The sequence below is a fragment of the Heterodontus francisci genome, chromosome 12 (assembly GCF_036365525.1).
Source record: "Heterodontus francisci isolate sHetFra1 chromosome 12, sHetFra1.hap1, whole genome shotgun sequence".
Lineage (NCBI taxonomy): Eukaryota > Metazoa > Chordata > Chondrichthyes > Heterodontiformes > Heterodontidae > Heterodontus > Heterodontus francisci.
The window spans coordinates 95720149-95740191 of record NC_090382.1 but is presented as its reverse complement, the minus strand read 5'-3'; positions in this window follow the sequence as shown (position 1 = coordinate 95740191).

Sequence of the window (20043 nt, the reverse complement as noted above, 5' to 3'; positions counted from 1 at the left end):
GGGAGCCCATCACATCAAGGCAAAAGACAAGGCTGAAACATTTGCATCCATTTTCAGCCAGAAGTGCCAAGTAGATGATCCATCTCGGCCTCCTCCTGAGGTCCCCAGCATTACAGGTGCCAGTCTTCAGCCAATTCGATTCACTCCACGTGATATCAAGAAACAGCTGAAGACACTGGACACTGCAAAGGCTATGGGTCCTGACAAAATCCCAGCAATAGTGCAGAAGACCTGTGCTCCAGAACTAGCCCCATCCCTAGCTAAGCTGTTCCAGTACAGCTACAACACTGGCATCTACCTGACAATGTGGAAAATTACCCTGGTATGACCTGTGCACAAAAAGCAGGATAAATCCAACCCGGCCAATTACCGGCCTATCAGTCCACTGTCAATCATCAGCAAAGTGATGGAAGGGGTCATCAACAGTGCTATCAAGTAGCACATGCTCAGCAATAACCTGCTTACTGACGTTCAGTTTGGGTTCCGCCCAGGCCACTCAGCTCCTGACCTCATTACAGCCTTGATTCAAGCATGGACAAAAGAGCTGAACTCCAGAGGTGAGGTGAGAGTGACTGTCCTTGATATCAAGGCAGCATTTGACCGAGTATGGCATCAAGGAGACCTAGAAAAACTGGAGTCAATGGGAATCAGGAGAAAACTCTCTGCTGGTTGGAGACATACTAGCAGAAAGGAAGATGGTTGTGGCTGTTGGAGGTCAATCATGTCAGTCCCAGAACATCACTGCAGGAGTTCCTTAGGGTAGTGTCCTAGGCCCAACCATTTTCTGCTGCTTCATCAATGACCTTCCCTGCATCATAAGGTCTAAAGTGGGGGATGCTCACTGATTGTGCAATGTTCAACACCATTCCCGACTCTTCAGTTACTGAAGCAGTCCGTGTCCATATGCAGCAAAACCTGGACAATATGCAGGTTTGGGCTGATAGTGGCAAGTAACATTCGTGCCACATAAGGGCAGGCAGTGACCATCTCCAACAAGAGAGAATCTAACCATCTCCCCTTAACATTCAATGGCGTTACCATCACTGAATCCACCACTATCAACATCCTGAGGGTTACCATTGACCAGAAACTGAACTGGACCAGCCACATAAATGCTGTGGCTATTAGCAGGTTAGAGCCTAGGAATTCTGTGGCGAGTAACTCACCTCTTGTCTCCCCAATGCCTGTCCACCATCTACAAGACACAAGTCAGGAGTGTGATGGAATACTGCCCACTTGCCTGGATGGGTGCAGCTCCAACAACACCATCGAGGGCAGCAGATGCATGGGAACACCACCATCTGCAAGTATCCCTCCACACCACACACCATCCTGACTTGGAACAATACCGCCGTTTATTCACTATCTCTGGGTCAAAATCCTGGAACGTCCTCCCTTCCTAACAGCACTGTGGGTGTGCCGACACCCCAAGGACTGCAGCACTTCAAGAAGGCAGCTCACCACCACCTTCTCAAGGGCAATTAGGGATGGGCAATAAATGCTGGCCTAGCCAGCGATGCCCACTTCCCATGAACGAATTAAGAAAAAATTTTGACTTAATTTTTAGAGCCTCCTTGAAGGCCCACAAACGAGTTCGATGAGCGGAAGCCCTCACTGATGTTCATTTCTCCCTGATGGTGTGGCCAGTTTTTCCAGACAGGTCCTAATTCTCATGCAATAAAAACAAGAAATGCTGGAACCACTCAGCAGGTCTGGCAGCATCTGTGGAAAGAGAAGCAGAGTTAACATTTCGGGTCAGTGACCCTTCTTTGGAACTGACAAATACTAGAAAAGTCACAGGTTATAAGCAAGTGAGGTGGGGGTGGGGCAAGAGATAACAAAGGAGGTCCAGATTGGACCAGGCCACATAGCTGACCAAAAGGTCACGGAGCAAAGGCAAACAATATGTTAATGTTGTGTTGAAAGACAAAGCATTAGTACAGATTCGGTGTTAATACACTGAATATTGAACAGCAGCAAGTGCAAACCTGGAAAAAAAACAGTGGGTAAGCAAACTGAACAAACTAAGATGAAATGAAATAAATGCAAAAAAAAGATTGTAAAAAATGTAAAAAAAGAATGTAAAAAAATAGGAAGAAAAAATAACTAAAAATGAAAGTAAAATGGGGGGCTGTCATGCTCTGAAATTATTGAACTCAATGTTCAGTCCAGTAGGCTGCAGTGTGCCTAATCGGTAGATGAGATGCTGTTCCTCGAGCTTGCGTTGATGTTCACTGGAACACTGCAGCAATCCCAGGACAGAGATGAGAGCAGGGGAGAGTGTTGAAATGGCAAGCAACCGGAAGCTCAGGGTCCTGCTTGCGGACTGAGCGGAGATGTTCCGCAAAGCGGTCACCCAGTCTGCGCTTGGTCTCCCCAATGTAGAGGAGACCACACTGTGAGCAGCGAATACAGTATACTACATTGAAAGAAGTACAAGTAAATCGCTGCTTCACCTGAAAGGAGTGTTTGGGGCCTGGGATAGTGAGGAGAGAGGAGGTAAATGGGCAGGGATCCGAAGGAATCGTTCCCTCCGCGACACCCCGGTCCACTCCTCCATTACCCCCACCACCTCGTCCCCGTCCCATGGCACCTTCCCCTGCAATCGCAGGAGGTGTAATACCTGCCCATTTACCTCCTCTCTCCTCACTATCCCCGGCGAATTGATTGAGCAGAAACATCTTTAATGAAAATGGTTCCCGTTTAAGATATCATCTGTGTTAGCTTTATTGCTGGTATGAAAACAGGCAGTGCATAGTTTTGTTTTTTTAGTGTTTCTCCCTATAATAGAAATGAGGCTTAAATTCTATGTCATAGACTTGTTGTAACAGTGGGAGCAGTTCCCCTGTTGGTGTGATTTTACAATAGTGGCTGCCACATTCATCCATCCTGTGTTCGAATGATCATAGGGAACTGAGCTTGAAAGAATTAACAACAATGAAAGAAATCTCTATTGTCGAGATGAGCCTGACTATAATCTGTCTTGAGTTCTGCTTATTAGATAAAAAGGGTAAATATAACTCGTAGACAGCTCTTTCAATTGACTGGTAGTTTTTCAGGTTTGAGTGTGAAAGACAGCGATAATAAGACCCACAGAGACATGTTACTAGTTTCTAAACTTAATTTTATGGTTCACCCCTGTAACCTTTATCTTTCTTCAGGAATAAATGAGGGATTTGCTCACAAAGCTTTTCTATTGAGCTCCGAATCAAAACTGAATCTCAGATTTAAAAAAAAAAATCCACAACCTGTGTCACTTTCAAAAATGACTTTAAACCCTAAATCCCACCACCACAACACCCCCCCCCCACCCCCAACAGTCCATAATGAAGAATCTTCCCTGTCTTCTGTTCAGCAATACCTCTCAAGCTTCCATTTTAGAATGAGAACAACCCAATCCTATCCGCATCCCCTCTCTCATATCTTAACATTTGAGTTTCAAATTAATCTCAGCACTGTTCTTTGAACTTTCTCTAATGTATAAATATCATTTACAACATTGTGCACACTATTCCAAATTAGCCTTAGTAATGAATTTTAAGGGGTTAAATGTAATAAAAGTGTAATCAAAATGCTGTTGAGATCTCTCTGAGGTTTGATTAGCCTTGTTAAAAATACTTTTGTTATATATGCACTTTTACTGAATTTTTTATAATCACACCCAAATTGTTTTCCACTTTCACTTTTGTTACTGAGCAGAAAATAGAAATAACGGGTTGAATTTTCAGGTCCTGCCGGGGGCGGGAATGGAGGTGGGCAGGGAATGAAAATACCAGCGCCGGCCGGCATGCCAGTTTCCCATCGCCGCGACTTTCACCAGGGAGGGGGAACAGCAGCTCTGAGAACCCGTTCAATCTGGCAGTGATGCCGATTAAGGTAGTTAAAGAGCTCAATGAAGGTGGGGCACACAGGATGCACGTGCTTCTGGGGCACACCAGGTGCATGGAGGTGGCAGCACAGCCAGTCATGGTGGCCCCAAAAAATTAGATGTGTCCACAAAAGGGAGAACGGCACGTGGGGGAATTATCCATTCGCACACAGGTGGGGAGAGTGGCCAGGAAGCACATGGGCAGCACAGGGAGACAACGCCCTCTTGGCATTGTGGGGGCATAAGAGCACGGGGAAAGCCTTCCAAACACATTTGAGATTTCACCTGAGCGCAATGAAGGCAGCAGCTGGCAATGGGAGCATGACTCTCAGATTTCGGGTCCAATGGTGATGAGGAGTAACATCCCCCGCAGGAAGGGCAGAGCGCCGGGCATCAGGAGGGCAGAGGAGAGTGACGAGGGGCAGGAAGATATTGGGGGTCAGATCCTCAGCATAGGATTTACTGCCAATGATGGGGCTACCTTAAGATGGCTGAGAACCAGTGCCGCAGGAGACTGCGCATATCCAAGCAGATAATCACTGAGATTTGTGGCTTCGTCGCTGAAGACCTCACATCTCACAGCACTGTCCAGTGGTCTCTCAGGGAATCAAGGCTTATGGTGAGTGGGTGGGAAAGTGGAGTTGAAGCCTAAGATCAGCTATGATCATTTCGATGGGCCATGTGGTCTGCTCCAGCTCCTATTTCTTGTGTTCTTATGTCCTGTGCTCGCTATACCCTGCCAGTAGCCGTCAAAGTCACTATGGCCTTGAACTTCTTCCCTTTTGGCTCCTTCCAAAGATCAGCTGTGGACCTTGCTGGTATCTCGCAAGTGGCTGTACACCATTACATCTCACAGGTCACTGATGCCCTCTTTGCGAAAGCTGGCCAGTACATCCAATTCCTGACAGACAGTGCCTCGCAGGCACAGAGGGCAGGGCGTTTCACCACCATTGTTGGATTCCCCCAGGTGCAAGGCATCATCAGTTGTACCCATGTGGCCATCCAGGCACCGACTAATCATCCAGTGAGATTCATCAACAGGAAGGGCTCCCACTCCCTCAACGTTCAACTGGTCTGCCACCACAGCAAGAGCTTCCTGCATGTATGCACTCGCTTTCCTGGCAGCTGCCATGATTCCTTCAGTCCAGGTTGCAGCAGCTCTTCATTCCACCCCTCAGAAGTACATGAATAGATTCTAGGGAACAAGGGATATCTCTTGAAGAAATGGTTACTCACCCCTTTATGTGACCCTGAGATGGAGGCACAGAGACGCTACAACCACAGTCATCTGCTCAGTAGGACAACCACTGAGCAGGCCATTGGGTTTCTGAAGATACAGTTCCGGTGCTTGGATTAGTTGGGTGGCATCCTGCAATACACTCCTGTAAGGGTCTTGCGTATGGTGGCGGTCAGCTGCACTCTCCATATCATGGCCCTTCAGGTAAATGTGGACCTTGAAGACCGTGAAGTACTGGATGGACACATCTCATTGGAGGAAGAGGAGGAGCAGAACATGGAAGAGGAGGAGGAAGATGCAGAACACAGAGGTGCCCTGGTTGCACAGGGAAGTGGCCAGTGACTGCAGGGCTTGAGGGTCTCATCAGGATACCATCAGTGTCAGGGATCATATCATTCAGGCTTATTTCAGCTGAGCCCTCTGACCCAGGAGGAATGGCATGGTATGGAACTCAGTTTGAGCTGCTTGTGAGCACATCTCCATTGAAGATGCAGCCAGGAACAGCTTAACTCTTGCTGCCAATGAAGGATGCACATCTGCTCAGAGTTTTCACTGTCACCGTTCACAGACACTTGCTCACCTTCAGCACTTCATGCCTCTTCTACTGTAAGGAGGCTTACACGTTGTGGCTTCATGTGTCGATAGTTACATGGTGCAGTGCATATTTATAAAGTGAAAGAGACCCCAAGTGACCCACTCAGAGCTCTCCCCGATGCGGTGGCCTCCACTCTTGGCCACTTCTACGGGTTGCTCTCTTTGTGGCCTCGGAAGAGGTGGAGGCAGCTTGCTCACTTGTCTCTGCTTGCGGCTGAGATGCATGTGGCACCTCCAGAGACTGCTGCACTGGCATTATTGCAGGAGTAGCCTCTATCACGAGGCCCTGCTCCACAGATGCTTCCTCAGTCAGAGTGGTCAAAGACACTGATGATAATGATGATTATGGTGCCCTATGAGGGATTGCACCCTCATCCTCCTCGGTGACTGCCTAAACCCTTGGCTGATGCTTCAGATCGCTGGAAGGGGCCACCAGCTGGGGCGCAACAGGCATTCCTGTGCCATCAGCGCCACTGACTGGTCAAAATTACACAGTGTGGCATATATCCCGTGAACTTCCTGTCTGTACTCCAAGTGCTGCCGCATATGGCTCTCCATGAGGTTGGCCACTCAATGGAGGAGCTCATGCGCTCAAAGCCCTGAGCCAAGGTAGCGCACATGAGCTGGGTGGACTTCTCTATTCTCAGCCCTTGACCCTGCACTGCCTCAGGGAACTCTGACATGTGGGAGCGAATCTGCTACTGCTGGTCTAGGTGGAGCCTCCTTTGTTGTGACTCCCGAGACCCTGCATCTCTGCCCAGCTGAAGGGGGCTGTTTCTGTCCTTCATCCTCCGAAGGGGATTGCCCACAGCTTCCTTTGCTTCTGTTGCCTCCTCCTGCACACTAGTGAGTGCCATACTCATCACCCAGTGCCACCCTATCTAACCGTACACGAGGACCCACTGAGGTGACTGTATCTGCGCTGGTGGTGAGTGCGCTTGTTAGGTGTGATGGTGTTTGGTCTGAATTCTGCTGTGACTGTGCTTGGCCCAGTGATGGTGAGGGAGTTGGTCTTATTGCTGCAATGTCTGCACCTGCGGAAGACACAAGAAGAGATCATAAGAACTTGTCTTGGAGAGCGGAAACCTCTGCATGTGCTGATATAGCTCAGTCTTCGGTATGCTGTCGGATGTTTCAATGCACCTGAAGAACCTTTTGTTTTCTTATTTGGGTTCATACATGACCATTACAGGAAATAGTGGAGAGTACTCAAATTTCTAGATTAGTTATCCAATTTTATTAGGTTCACTCAAAACATACAATACAAACCTATATATAATAAAAGCAAAATACTGTGGATGCTGGAAATCTGAAATAATAGCAGAACGTGCTGGAAATACTCAGCAGGTCTGGCAGCATCTGTGAAGAGAGAAATAGAGTTAACGTTTCAGGTCTGTGACCATTCATCAGAACCTGTACTCTGCTAGCAATGACCATTTAGCACGAACAATAAATACGAAGCAAACAAAATGCCTTCAACCACATTGATTGTAGTCATCGAATGACTAACCAAGTCACTCCTTCTGTACAGATTTTAAAATTCTTTCATGGGATGTGAGCATCGTTGGCAAGGCCAGCAATTGTTACTCATCCCTAATTGGCCTTGAGAAGGTTGTGTTGAGCTTCCTTCTTGAACCGCTGCAGTCCATCTGGTGTAGGTAAATTAACAGTGCTGTTATCCTGAGATAGAGATTGGGTTTCCCTGCTTTTTTCTTTTGCTGAGCCTGCCTCTAGGTGTTACAGTTACAGAGTGCCTCTGGTTCCAAGTCACATGACTGCATCCTGGCACATAGCTCATTAGCAAACTAAGATCATGAAGCATAGCTCATTAGCAAACTAAGATCATGAAGGGACATCACTCTTAAAGGCAATCACCTCATCAACCTGTCCTCAGCTCTCAAGGCATGATGTTGATTTGGTCAAGCCTCAGCATGAAGTTTTTTTTTAGAAAAGCCATTACTATCTTACACCCCCTCCCCTTAATGAACGCATTGCACAATGTAATAACTATATTGTTTATGGATGCCCATCTCACCTTGCCCGACTTCCTTGTGGTCAACAACCCATGGCTCCCTCTTCCATTGTGGTGATGACATGCAGATAAGGAACCCCTCCTCTTGTCTGGGCCCTCTCGCAGGCATTATGTGCCCATATCTCCTGCAAGGACAAAAGAGAGAGATAAAGAACTCCATTCTCTATGGCCAATGCCAACTGTCTTATTAATTAGAAGCTGTATATTTCAGCACTGGCAGGTCCTGGATCTGAGCCATTCTGAGGGGTCATTTTGTGCCCTGGGCACACACTCCTCCCATGTTTAGGAGCAGTATATGCCCTTAGGCTCCTCAGCTGGAGTTTCTGCTGGAGGCTGAACACCCAGAGGCCTGCGCTGAGGGTTCGATGTTGCCAGAGCAAATAAGGTCATTAAACTTCTTCCTACACTGGACCCAGTTTCTGCACTCCAATTTCCATCTGTTCACAGTGTCGCCGACCTCCATCCAGGCCTGCTTTGTTTGGGTGGGTGGCCACCTCCTGCCACTCTCTGGGAAGAGGACCTCCCTTCTCTCCCTCACAGCCTCGAGGTGGACCTCCAAGTCTGCATCTGTGAATCAAGGGTCTGTCCTGCCCTGGAGTCCAGGCTTCTGCCTCTCCTGAGACATCTTTCCAAGCAGGTAATGCAATGAGGCAGCAGTCACAGTAATGGCTGCCATGATCTGTTTTAATTGGGCTCGCATTTGCACAGCTCTATCTCTGTTCCTGCCCCCATAGCCACTAATTGGCCACACAACACCCCACCTCCCTCCCACATCTTGTCAATTAGTTGCCAGCCCCGTTGAAAATTGGGAGCTGTGACTGCTTCATCCCGGGGCGGCAATAGGGCCCAAAAATTGTCACCATGTCCATTTCCCACACCCAGAAGGAAAATCCTGCCTGTTGTGTGATTGCATTAGAGTGATGTCCCTTTAAGATCTTAGTATGCTCATGAACTACATGCCAGGATGCAGTCATGACTCAGAGTCAGAGGCACTCTGTAACTGTAACACCTCGAGGCAGGATCTGCAGATAGTTAGCTCTGCACTGTGCATAATAGTTTAGCTGTAAATAAACCTGTTTGAGATCTTCAGCCAACTGGACTCCATGTATCAGACAACATAAAAAGAACTCATTAAATAGTGGCATCTGTGGTGAGAAGACAGAATCCAAGATTGAAGACCACAGGAAAACAGCTTTAAAAACTACCTTCCTACAGCTAAAAGGGAGCAAGTTAAAATAAATACTGGCCCAAAACTGTAAAAGAAGAAACAAAAACTTACCTCCAGCTGTAGAAGAGTGATGAATGACAGGCTGCAAATCAATCACTGTGATCAGGTGAGTCATTGTGCCAGTGGTTCAGGAATCCGCATTGAAAAAAAGCCGCGAGGTGCTTGTAAAGGTGATTTTTTTTGAAAAAGCTCAGTAAAGGCAAATAACAGGGAAAACCCAATCCCTATCTTCGTCTGATTGATTAGTTACAAAGGCTCCCACAGGCTGATCGAATTTGGTGCCTTTAGAGGAGGCACCCGACAGCAAAAAGCATGGGAATCCTCCATTCATGCAGCTCACAGCTAAAACTTAAAAAACCAATAAACCATTCAAGCATGAAGAGCTTTCACGCACTCAGCCAAAGTTTTTTTTAAAAAACATATAAAAACACTCAAGTGTGAATAATTGCATTTTGAACAGCTGTAAAAACCAACTCTGGCAGAAAAAAGCACTTGAAATGTCTATTGCGCAGCTATGTAAGCAGACAGACTAGAGTGCTGGAAGCTGGATAAACAGACACGCACTGCTAAACACTTGCTACTATCAATCAAAGCAGCCAAGAGAGGTTTTTAAAAGGGAAAGCAGTACAGAGTCTCAGAGCCAAGTCTTAAAGCAAGTTTTAAGCAAAAGAACAGCAGCAAGATGGATACCAGATTTCCCAGCATGAACTGGAAGGCCATGGATATCCTATCCGAGTACCAGCTTTTCAAACAGAGAATGCAATTATGTTTCACAGACCAACTAATAGAGAACCAGAAAAACAGGCTGTAAAAATAATGATAGCAATTGAAAATGAGATATTATACAGAATCAATACCTCAAACATATCTGAGGAGGACCGCAAAGATCCCACAAAGATATGGAAAGTGGGAGAAGATCAGCTCAGACTAAGAGAGAATTTTAGAATTCACCGCCTGGAATTGATGTCCTACAGGCAGCAGCCACAGGAATCATTAGACCAGTTTATCAGTAGATGCCGTAGTAAGGGCATCAAATCCAATTTTACAGAAGCCAAGCTGTCAGACTGAATAATGGAGCTGGTAATTGTATCAACACCCATTGAAGCATTTCAGAAGGACCACTTGGGGAAAAAGCAAGGTCACAGCTTTGATACACTGCTGGAAGATGGCAGGAAATATGAATCCATTTAAACTGAACAACAGCACCTGCAAGCACTAGGTGCAGCCAACAGTATTGGCACAATAACCAGGTCGAAAAGAGCAAACAATCTGTAAGGTAAGTGTGGTTGGTCCCACTCACTGCGATGTTGTCCTGCATTTCAAGACCTCTGGTGCAAAACGACACTGGGCCCACCTGTGCAAGCAGTCTGGCTCCAAGATGCAGCCAGAAGTCACAGTAGGGCACAAACAAACAGACCACAGGTACATAAACAGGACAACAGCAACAAGGAGAGCTGCAGAGACCAGCATAAACACAATCCAATACACAAAGTCCACAGTGAAATAGCCCAGAGACAAGAGTCAGAGAAAAGCAATTCTCGTCCAAAAGACAAACAGGTGTTCCACATTGTGAACCTGACACACCATGTTGATGAAGTCAAACAACTGGAAGTCAAACAACTCACGTGTCCAGAGAAAGCTGGCAAAGATGCACTCAGGGTTAAGATTGACACCGGCGCTAGCGCAAATCGCCTACCAGTCCGAATCCTGAAAGATATGTACGGGGTCGCTGGAAATCAATGATACAGCCAACAACTGTCAAGCTATCTGTCGACTACGGGTCACCCATCCCTTGCAGTGGCTCACTGACAATGCAATGCAGCTATGGCAAGTTGGCTTGGAAACCACAAAAATTCTACCCTGGTGGACACAAGCAGACCAGCAGTGGCAGGACTACAAGCATGTAAGGACCTCAACATCATAACCATCCACGAAGTTATCAAGGTCCCATTACAGCAGAAGAGACCAAGGGGAAATCTCCAAGGACCAGAACCCACTCACAGATTCTGACCAACATCAAACAGTGCAGTGTGGAAACCTAGCAACAGCACAACTATGCCATGTCTTCACTTCTGCTATCTAGAGAACCGCCAGCACCACAACGAGCCAGAATGGGCAGGTACCACCATGAGGCCAAGTTCTCTTCCGCCAGCAAGTCCTTGACCTTGAGCCCAAGACCTTCAGATGCGGAGGATGAGGAGAGGCAAAGGACACGCAATGTCCTGAAGAGGCAGAGGAGAAGTGAGTTGAAGTATTATCTGTTAGCTCTTCGAGATGAGGTGCTGGAATTTTCAAAGAATGACAAGCCCTCAAAAGTGGTCATCTTGAGAAAAGCAATAGTGTATGTTCGCAGGCTGAAGGCAGAGCAACAGAAACTGAATGCAGAGAAGGAGAAACTTCAGAAAGAAAAGCAACAGAAGAGACGCAAACTTCCCGAGCAAGAATTGTCAAACCACTGAGATGATATATGTACTGTTGAGCCTCTCGGATAGAAATTGTGGAATTTACAAACAATGTGTAAATAATTTTGATGTTCTCTAATTTTATGTTTCTTACTTTTAGCATATGAGACATATCTTTGGAAAGAAAGGGGATGATGTGTGATTGCTTTTAAGAGTGATGTCCCTTTAAGATCTCAGTATGCTAATGAGCTACATGCCAGGCTGCAGTCATGTGACTTGGAGCCAGAGGCACTCCATAACGGTAACACCTAGAGGCAGGTCCTGTAAATAGTTAGTTCTCTACTATGTATGTTTATCTGTAAATAAACCCGTCTGAGATCTTCAACCAACTGGACTCCACGCATTTCATTTATGTTGCATCAGACAACATAAAAAGAACTCATTACACCTCCCAGCATATCAGCTTGGCTGAATTGCCAGCACGCTGGCCTCCAGGTCAAAAAGTCGTGGTTCCAAGCTCTGCATTAACATTTGACTTCATACTCCAGGCTGATACTCCAATGTACTGCTGCATTGCAGATATGCTGTTTTTATTGGGGGTGAGGGGTGGGAGGGGAATAAAACATTGAACCAAAAGCCTTTCTTTATGTGTTTAGGTGGATTTTTAACATTCCATGGCACTGTTTGAAAAAAAGGAGGGTGTTTCCTCCTGTCATGGTCAAACTATTCACCCTGAACGGAAAAAGAACAGATTAACTGGTTCTTCATCTGATTTGTCTTGGCGGTACATTGGTGCAGTGTAGCTGCTGTGTTACGTGCCAGTTACTGCACTTCAGAAGTAATTCACTGTGTGAAGCACATTAAGATACTTTGATGCGATAAGTGCAACATAAAATTCAAGTATTTTTGTCGAATAGGATGCATCTATTCTGTACATGTACTTCTTGTATCGATGTGCATTAACACTTTTTCCATCTTGAATGCTATCTGCCTTTCCTTAACTCACGAACTTAATTTTTCTGGTTACCCACCCACATAGCTAGAAGCCATCTTCAAATATAATGGTTTTACTAAAAGTTCCATCCTCAGCATTGACGTGACAATAAAGGATCCATATACCTGTAGAATTCCACTAGTTGCTGCTCCCCAGACAGAGCCGTATCCATGAATTGTTTTAGTTTCTGTTGCCAAGGCAATTTGCACCACAGTCGGCTAATTTGAATATCATTTCTTTCTCCTTGCTTGGAAGACTTTGATGTGGGAGGCTGAGAAATATCTTGTTAAGATGCAAACGCATTGAACTCAATGGATATCCATTACTTTCTGATTCAATGAATGTCTCAAAGAATTCCAGGAGGCTTTCAGATTCTTTTTTACTAAAACCAAGCTGACTGCCTTTTGTGGCTGCTGTGATCTTTAAATACTAGTGCCCAGTAAAATGCCCTTGAACCTTTTTCGCCATGATCAGTATTCAATAACTTGTCTATAATTCCCTGATCCTAGATCCATTTATAAATATTGGATTGATCTCCGACTCCTGCATGTGTGCATCTGGTATTTATTCATCTCCAGAAAAACATTTGAAAGAACAAAGAACTTGTGCATACATAAAACTTTCACTTATTTTTCAATTTGTTCTCAGGAGGCCCCCTTTTGTGCTGTATCATTCCATGATTCTGCAGAAGGGTCGGTAAACAGAGGACATAGATTTAAGGTTTAATGCCAGAGAACCAAAGGTGAAATGAGAATTTTTTTACGCAGTGAGTTGCTATGATCTGGCATGCACTGCCTGTAAGGGTGGTGAAAGCAGATTCAACAATAACTTTCAAAAGGGAGTTAGATAAATGTTTGAAGGAAAAAATTTGCATGATTATAGAAAAAGGGTTAGAGAATGAGATTAACGCTATTGCTGTTTAAAGACAGCCTGCACATACACAATGCGCCAAATAATTTCCTTCTATGCTGTATCATTCTATAATTCCAGGAGGCAGATGTTATTGGCAAGGTTGCATTTATTGGCCATCCCTGGTTGCTCATCTTTCACCATATCCCTAAGTGTTTCACATACAATTAATTACTTTTAAAGTGTGGTCGCTACATGTTGTTTTGTAGGCAAACCAGCACCACATTTGTTTTGTGCTTAATGCCTTAAGATTCTCAGGTCCTGGGAGACCTTGAGATACTTGAGGACTGAAATTAATAATTTTATTGGATTGAAGAACATTAATGCAAAATTAGTAAATAAAAAGATTGATTTTTGTTTGTTAGTGCTTTGTTAAAGAACAAAGAAAATTACAGCACAGGAACAGGCCCTTCGGCCCTCCAAGCCTGCACCGATCCAGATCCTCTATCTCAACATGTCGCCTATTTTCTAAGGGTCTGTATCTCTTTACTTCCTGCCCATTCATGTATCTGTCTAGATACATCTTAAAAGACGCTATCGTGCCCGCGTCTACCACCTCCGCTGGCAACGCGTTCCAGGCACCCACCACCATCTGTGTAAAAATTTTCCACGCATATCCCCCCTAAACTTTTCCCCTCTCACTTTGAACTCGTGACCCCTAGTAATTGAATCCCCCACTCTGGGAAAAAGCTTCTTGCTATCCACCCTGTCTATACCTCTCATGATTTTGTACACCTCAATCAGGTCCCCCCTCAACCTCCATCTTTCTAATGAAAATAATCCTAATCTACTCAACCTGTCTTCATAGCTAGCGCCCTCCATACCAGGCAACATCCTGGTGAACCTCCTCTGCACCCTCTCCAAAGCATCCACATCCTTTTGGTAATGTGGCGACCAGAACTGCACGCAGTATTCCAAATGTGGCCGAACCAAAGTCCTATACAACTGTAACATGACCTGCCAACTCTTGTATTCAATACCCTGTCCGATGAAGGAAAGCATGCCGTATGCCTTCTTGACCACTCTATTGACCTGCATTACCACCTTCAGGGAACAATGGACCTGAACACCCAAATCTCTCTGTACATCAATTTTCCCCAGGACTTTTCCATTTATTGTATAGTTCACTCTTGAATGGGATCTTCCAAAATGCACCACCTCGCATTTGCCCGGATTGAACTCCATCTGCCATTTCTCTGCCCAACTCTCCAATCTATCTATATTCTGCTGTATTCTCTGACAGTCCCCTTCACTATCTGCTACTCCACCAATCTTAGTGTCGTCTGCAAACTTGCTAATCAGACCACCTATACTTTCCTCCAAATCATTAATGTATATCACAAACAACAGTGGTCCCAGCACGGATCCCTGTGGAACACCACTGGTCACACGTCTCCATTTTGAGAAACTCCCTTCCACTGCTACTCTCTGTCTCCTGTTGCCCAGCCAGTTCTTTATCCATCTAGCAAGTACACCCTGGGCCCCATGCGACTTCACTTTCTCCATCAACCTCCCATGGGGAACCTTATCAAACGCCTTACTGAAGTCCATGTATATGACATCTACAGCCCTTCCCTCATCAATCAACTTTGTCACTTCCTCAAAGAATTCTATTAAGTTGGTAAGACATGACCTTCCCTGCACAAAATCATGTTGCCTATCACTGATAAGCCCATTTTCTTCCAAATGGGAATAGATCCTATCCCTCAGTATCTTCTCCAGCAGCTTCCCTACCACTGACGTCAGGCTCACCGGTCTATAATTACCTGGATTATCCCTGCTACCCTTCTTAAACAAGGGGACTACATTAGCAATTCTCCAGTCCTCCGGGACCTCACCCGTGTTTAAGGATGCTGCAAAGATATCTGTTAAGGCCCCAGCTATTTCCTCTCTCGTTTCCCTCAGTAACCTGGGATAGATCCCATCCGGACCTGGGGACTTGTCCACCTTAATGCCTTTTAGAATACCCAACACTTCCTCCCTCCTTATGCCGACTTGACTTAGAGTAATCAAACATCTATCCCTAACCTCAACATCCGTCATGTCCCTCTCCTCGGTGAATACCGATGCAAAGTACTCGTTTAGAATCTCACCAATTTTCTCTGACTCCACGTATAATTTTCCTCCTTTGTCCTTGAGTGGGCCAGTCCTTTCTCTAGTTACCCTCTTGCTTCTTATATATGAATAAAAGGCTTTGGGATTTTCCTTAACCCTGTTTGCTGAAGATATTTCATGACCCCTTTTAGCCCTCTTAATTCCTCATTTCAGATTGGTCCTACATTTCCGATATTCTTCCAAAGCTTCATCTTTCTTCAGCCACCTGGACCTTATGTCTGCTTCCTTTTTCCTCTTAGCTAGTTTCACAATTTCACCTGTCATCCATGGTTCCCGAATCTTGCCATTTCTATCCCTCATTTTCACAGGAACATGTCTCATTAATGAGGAACTCCTTAAGCATCTGCACAGTCAAATTGAAAAGGGAGCATTTCACTCCACGGCAGACGTGGAGTTAGTAAATTTAATGAAGAGGAAAAGTTTGAAGTGACGCCATGGCTGGGATTCTGCCAGCGCTGTGAGGACAGGCTGAGAGGCAGGAGGGGCAGGAAAATAATGGAGAATGGCGTCGGGAGGGAACATATGAATTAGGAGCAGCAGTAGACCATTCGGCCCTTCCAGCCTGCTCCGCCATTCAATAAGTTCATGGCTGAACTGATTACTCCACATTTCCACCTACCCCCGATAACCTTCCACCCCCTTGTTTATCAAGAATCTATCTACCTCTGCCTTAAAAATATTCAAAGACTCTGCCTCCACTGCCTTTTGAGGAAGAGAATTCCAAAGACTAATGACGCTCCGAGAGAGAAAAATTTCTCCTCATCTCTCTCTTAAATGGGCGACCCCTTATTTTTTGTTACAACATATTAATGTTGCTAGGGGGTATTCCCAGAGGTGGCTGGTTTGACAGGAAGAAGCCATGCTTGAAGATGGTGTGAAGGTAATTAAGCCTGTTAAACAGCCAACTGATTACGATTCAGTGTTCAGTGTTGGCTGCATTGGGCAGCAAGTGTGAGAGATAGCATGGTTTGGTGCGGAGGGTGAAACTGAGTAGACAATGGCAATAGCAATCTGGAGGCAAGCCAAACTTGGCTAGCACAGTGGAGGCATTATGGTTGAGTGTCCTCTCTGACTTGGCACTTCTATGTACAGAGTAAAGTAGGGGGTGGGGATGGGGGAGGAATGGGAGGCCCTGAGAGCTGAGTGCAGCTATATATCATGGGCTTCGCTCAGTCAGACCTTGAGACCACCAGTGAGGAGGACCATCAGAGAGGGCGAGTGCTGCAGCCTTTGGGAGTCAGGCAGCAGTACACAGAGGGGCACTTGGATCAGGAGGACAGAAGGGGGAACAGTTGAGGGCACAGAGGGTCATGCAACCATCCTCTAGCGTGCAGAAGAAGCTAACCACTGGATAACCTACTGTCAGCAGCTCTGCTTCCTGCAAATGTCAAAGTATCAGTGTTGCCAAAGACTGCACCTCTCCAGAGAGGCAGTCACAGAGCTGTGCACCATGATGGAGGAGGAACTGAGCCCAATGGGAAATGGTGAGCACCCATTGCCTGTGACGTTGAAGATCACAGTGGCGCTGAATTTCTGCAACTCAAGATCATTCCAAGGATTTTCTGGAGCTATCTGTGGGATCTCACAGTGTGCAGCTCATTGTGCATCAAGATGGTCGCCAATGCCATGTTCAAGAGGGCCAGTCAATATGTACAGTTTTGCACTGATCCAGTCAGACTGAGAGGGCTAGAAGATTGGGGGCCATTGTTTGATTCTCTAAGGCGCAGTGTGTCATCGACTGCACGCATGTGACAATCAAGTCTCCCTTAGAACAGGCAGCAGTCTTCATCAACCTGAAGGGCTTCCACTTGCTCAATGTACAACTAGTCTGCAAACATCGCAAATGTATCCTTCATGTCTCTGCAAGATTCCCAGGAAGCTGCCACAGCACCGACATATTAAGACAGTTCCAAGTGCCTGACCTTTTCAGTTTCCCCCCATGTGCCTTCAAGGATGAATACTAGGTGATAGGGCTACCCATTGAAGACATGGCTACTTATGCCTATGCGGAACTGAAGCAGAGATGCAGAGGAGAGATACAACAGCTGCCATGGGATGACTCAAGCGACCATCAAGCAGGTCATAGGGCTTCTGAAGATGTTGGTTGGGTGCCTTGATAGATCTGAACTGGAAGGGGACCAATATCCTTGCGGGGGAGGTTTGCTAGTACTACTCGGGAGGGTTTAAACTAGTCTGGCAGGGGGGTGGGATCGAAATTAGTGGTCCCTCCGATGAGAGAGTTGAGGCAAATGTAGAGGTTAAAGCAAGCAAGTCCAGTAGGCAGGCCAGGCAGGGGCAGGACAGGGAGCATGGAAAGTCTAGTAAGCTAAACTGCATTCACTTTAATGCAAGAAGCCTTACAGGTAAGGCAGATGAAGTCAGGGAATTGATCGGTACATGGGATTGTGATATTATAGCTATTATGGAAACGTGGTTGAGGGATGGGCAGGACTGGCAGCTCAATTTTCCGGGGTACCGATGCTTCCGACGTAACAGAGGTGGAGATAAGAGAGGAGGGGGAGTTGCACTATTGATTAGGGAGGACATCACAGCAGTACTTAGAGAGGATATCCTGGGGGGATCGTCCAGGGAGGCCATATGGGTAGAACTTAGAAATAAGAAAGGAGTGATCATTTTGATGGGATTATACTATAGGCCTCCCAATAGTCAGAGGGAATTGGAGGAGCATATATGTAGGGAAATCACAGATAGGTGTAGGAATTATAGGGTTGTAATAGTAGGTGATTTTAACTTCCCTAATATTGAGTGAGACTGCTTTAGTGCTAAGGGATTAGATGGGGAAGAATTTGTTAAGTGTGTCCAGGATAGTTTTCTGAAGTCGTATGTGGATGGCCCTACGAGAGAAGGGGCTACACTCGACCTCCTCTTAGGAAATGAGGCTGGGCAGGTGGGTGATGTGTCAGTGGGGGAGCACTTTGGGACCAGTGACCATAACTCAATTCGCTTCAAGATAGTTATGGAAAAGGATAGGACTGGTCCTCAGGTTGAAGTCCTAAATTGGGGGAAGGCTAATTTCGATGGCATCAGACAGGAACTCTCAAAAGTTGAATGGGAGAGGCTGTTTATAGGTAAAGGGACATCTGGAAAGTGGGAGGCTTTTAAAAGTGAGATAGGAAGAGTTCAGGGCCGGCATGTTCCTGTTAGATTGAAGGGCAAGGCTGGCAAGTTTAGGAAACCTTGGTTGACGAGGAATATTGAGGGTCTGGTCAGGATAAAGAAGGGGGCATATGCCAGGTATAGGCAGCTGGGATCAAGCGAGTCCCTCGAGGAGTATAGGGGATGTAGGACTACACTTAAGAAGGAAATTAGGAGGGTGGAAAGGGGCCATGAGATTTCCCTGGCAGATGAGATAAAGGAGAATCCTAAAAGATTCTATAAGTATATTAAGAGTAAAAGGGTAGCTAGGGAGAGAGTAGGTCCCCTTAAGGATCAGTGTGGTAATCTATGTGTCGAGCCATGGGAAATGGGTGAGGTCTTAAATGAATACTTCTCATCTGTATTTACTGTGGAGAAGGTCGTGGAAGCTAGCGAGTTCAAGGGAGGGAACAGCGATATCCTGGAGCATATTAACATTACAAAGGAGAGAGTGTTGGAGGTTTTGAAGCGCATTAAGTTCGATAAATCCCCAAGGCTTGACCAGGTGTATCCTTGGATGCTATGGGAAGCAAGGGAAGAGATTGCTGGGAGCCTGGCAGAGATTTTTGTATAATCGTTAGCCACGGGTGAGGTACCAGAGGACCGGGGGATAGCTAATGTTGTGCCTTTATTTAAGAAGGGCAGCAGGGATAAGCCAGGGAACTACAGGTCAGTGAGCCTTACATCAGTGGTGGGAAAGTTAATGGAAGGGATTCGGAGAGACAGGATTTATATGCATCTGGAAAGCATGGTCTGTTTCGGGATAGTCAGCATGGCTTTGTGCGTGGGAAATCATGTCTCACGAATTTGATTTGAGTTTTTTGAGGAGGTGACCAAGAGAATTGACGAGGGCAGGGCGGTGGACATTATCTACATGGACTTTAGCAGGACCTTTGACAAGGTCCCACATGGTAGGCTCGTCCAGAAGGTTCAAACACATGGGATCCAGGGTGAACTAGCCAATTGGATACAAAATTGGCTTGGTGATAGGCAGCAGAGAGTGGTAGTGGAGGGTTGTTTTTCAGATTGGAGGCCGGTGACCAGTGGTGTGCCACAGGGATCAGTTCTGTTGTTTGTCATAAATATTAATGACTTGGATGTGAATGTAGGGGGCATGATTAGTAAGTTTGCAGATGACACCAAAATTGGTGGACAGTGAAGAAGGTTGTCGAAGGTTACAACAGGATATCGATCAACTGGGAAAGTGGGCAAGGGATTGGCAAATGGAATTTAACGCAGACAAGTGCAAAGTGATGCATTTTGGGAAGTTAAACCAGGGCAGAACATATACAGTGAATGGCAGGACCCTGGGGAGTGTTGCTGAGCAGAGAGACCTTGCCTTCATCGGCCAAGGCATTGAGTACAAGAGTTGGGACGTCATGTTATAGTTGTACAGAACGTTGGTGAGGCCGCATTTGGAGTACTGTGTGCAGTTCTGGTCGCCACACGATAGGAAAGATGTGATTAAGCTAGAGAGGGTGCAGAAAAGATTCACAAGGATGTTCCCT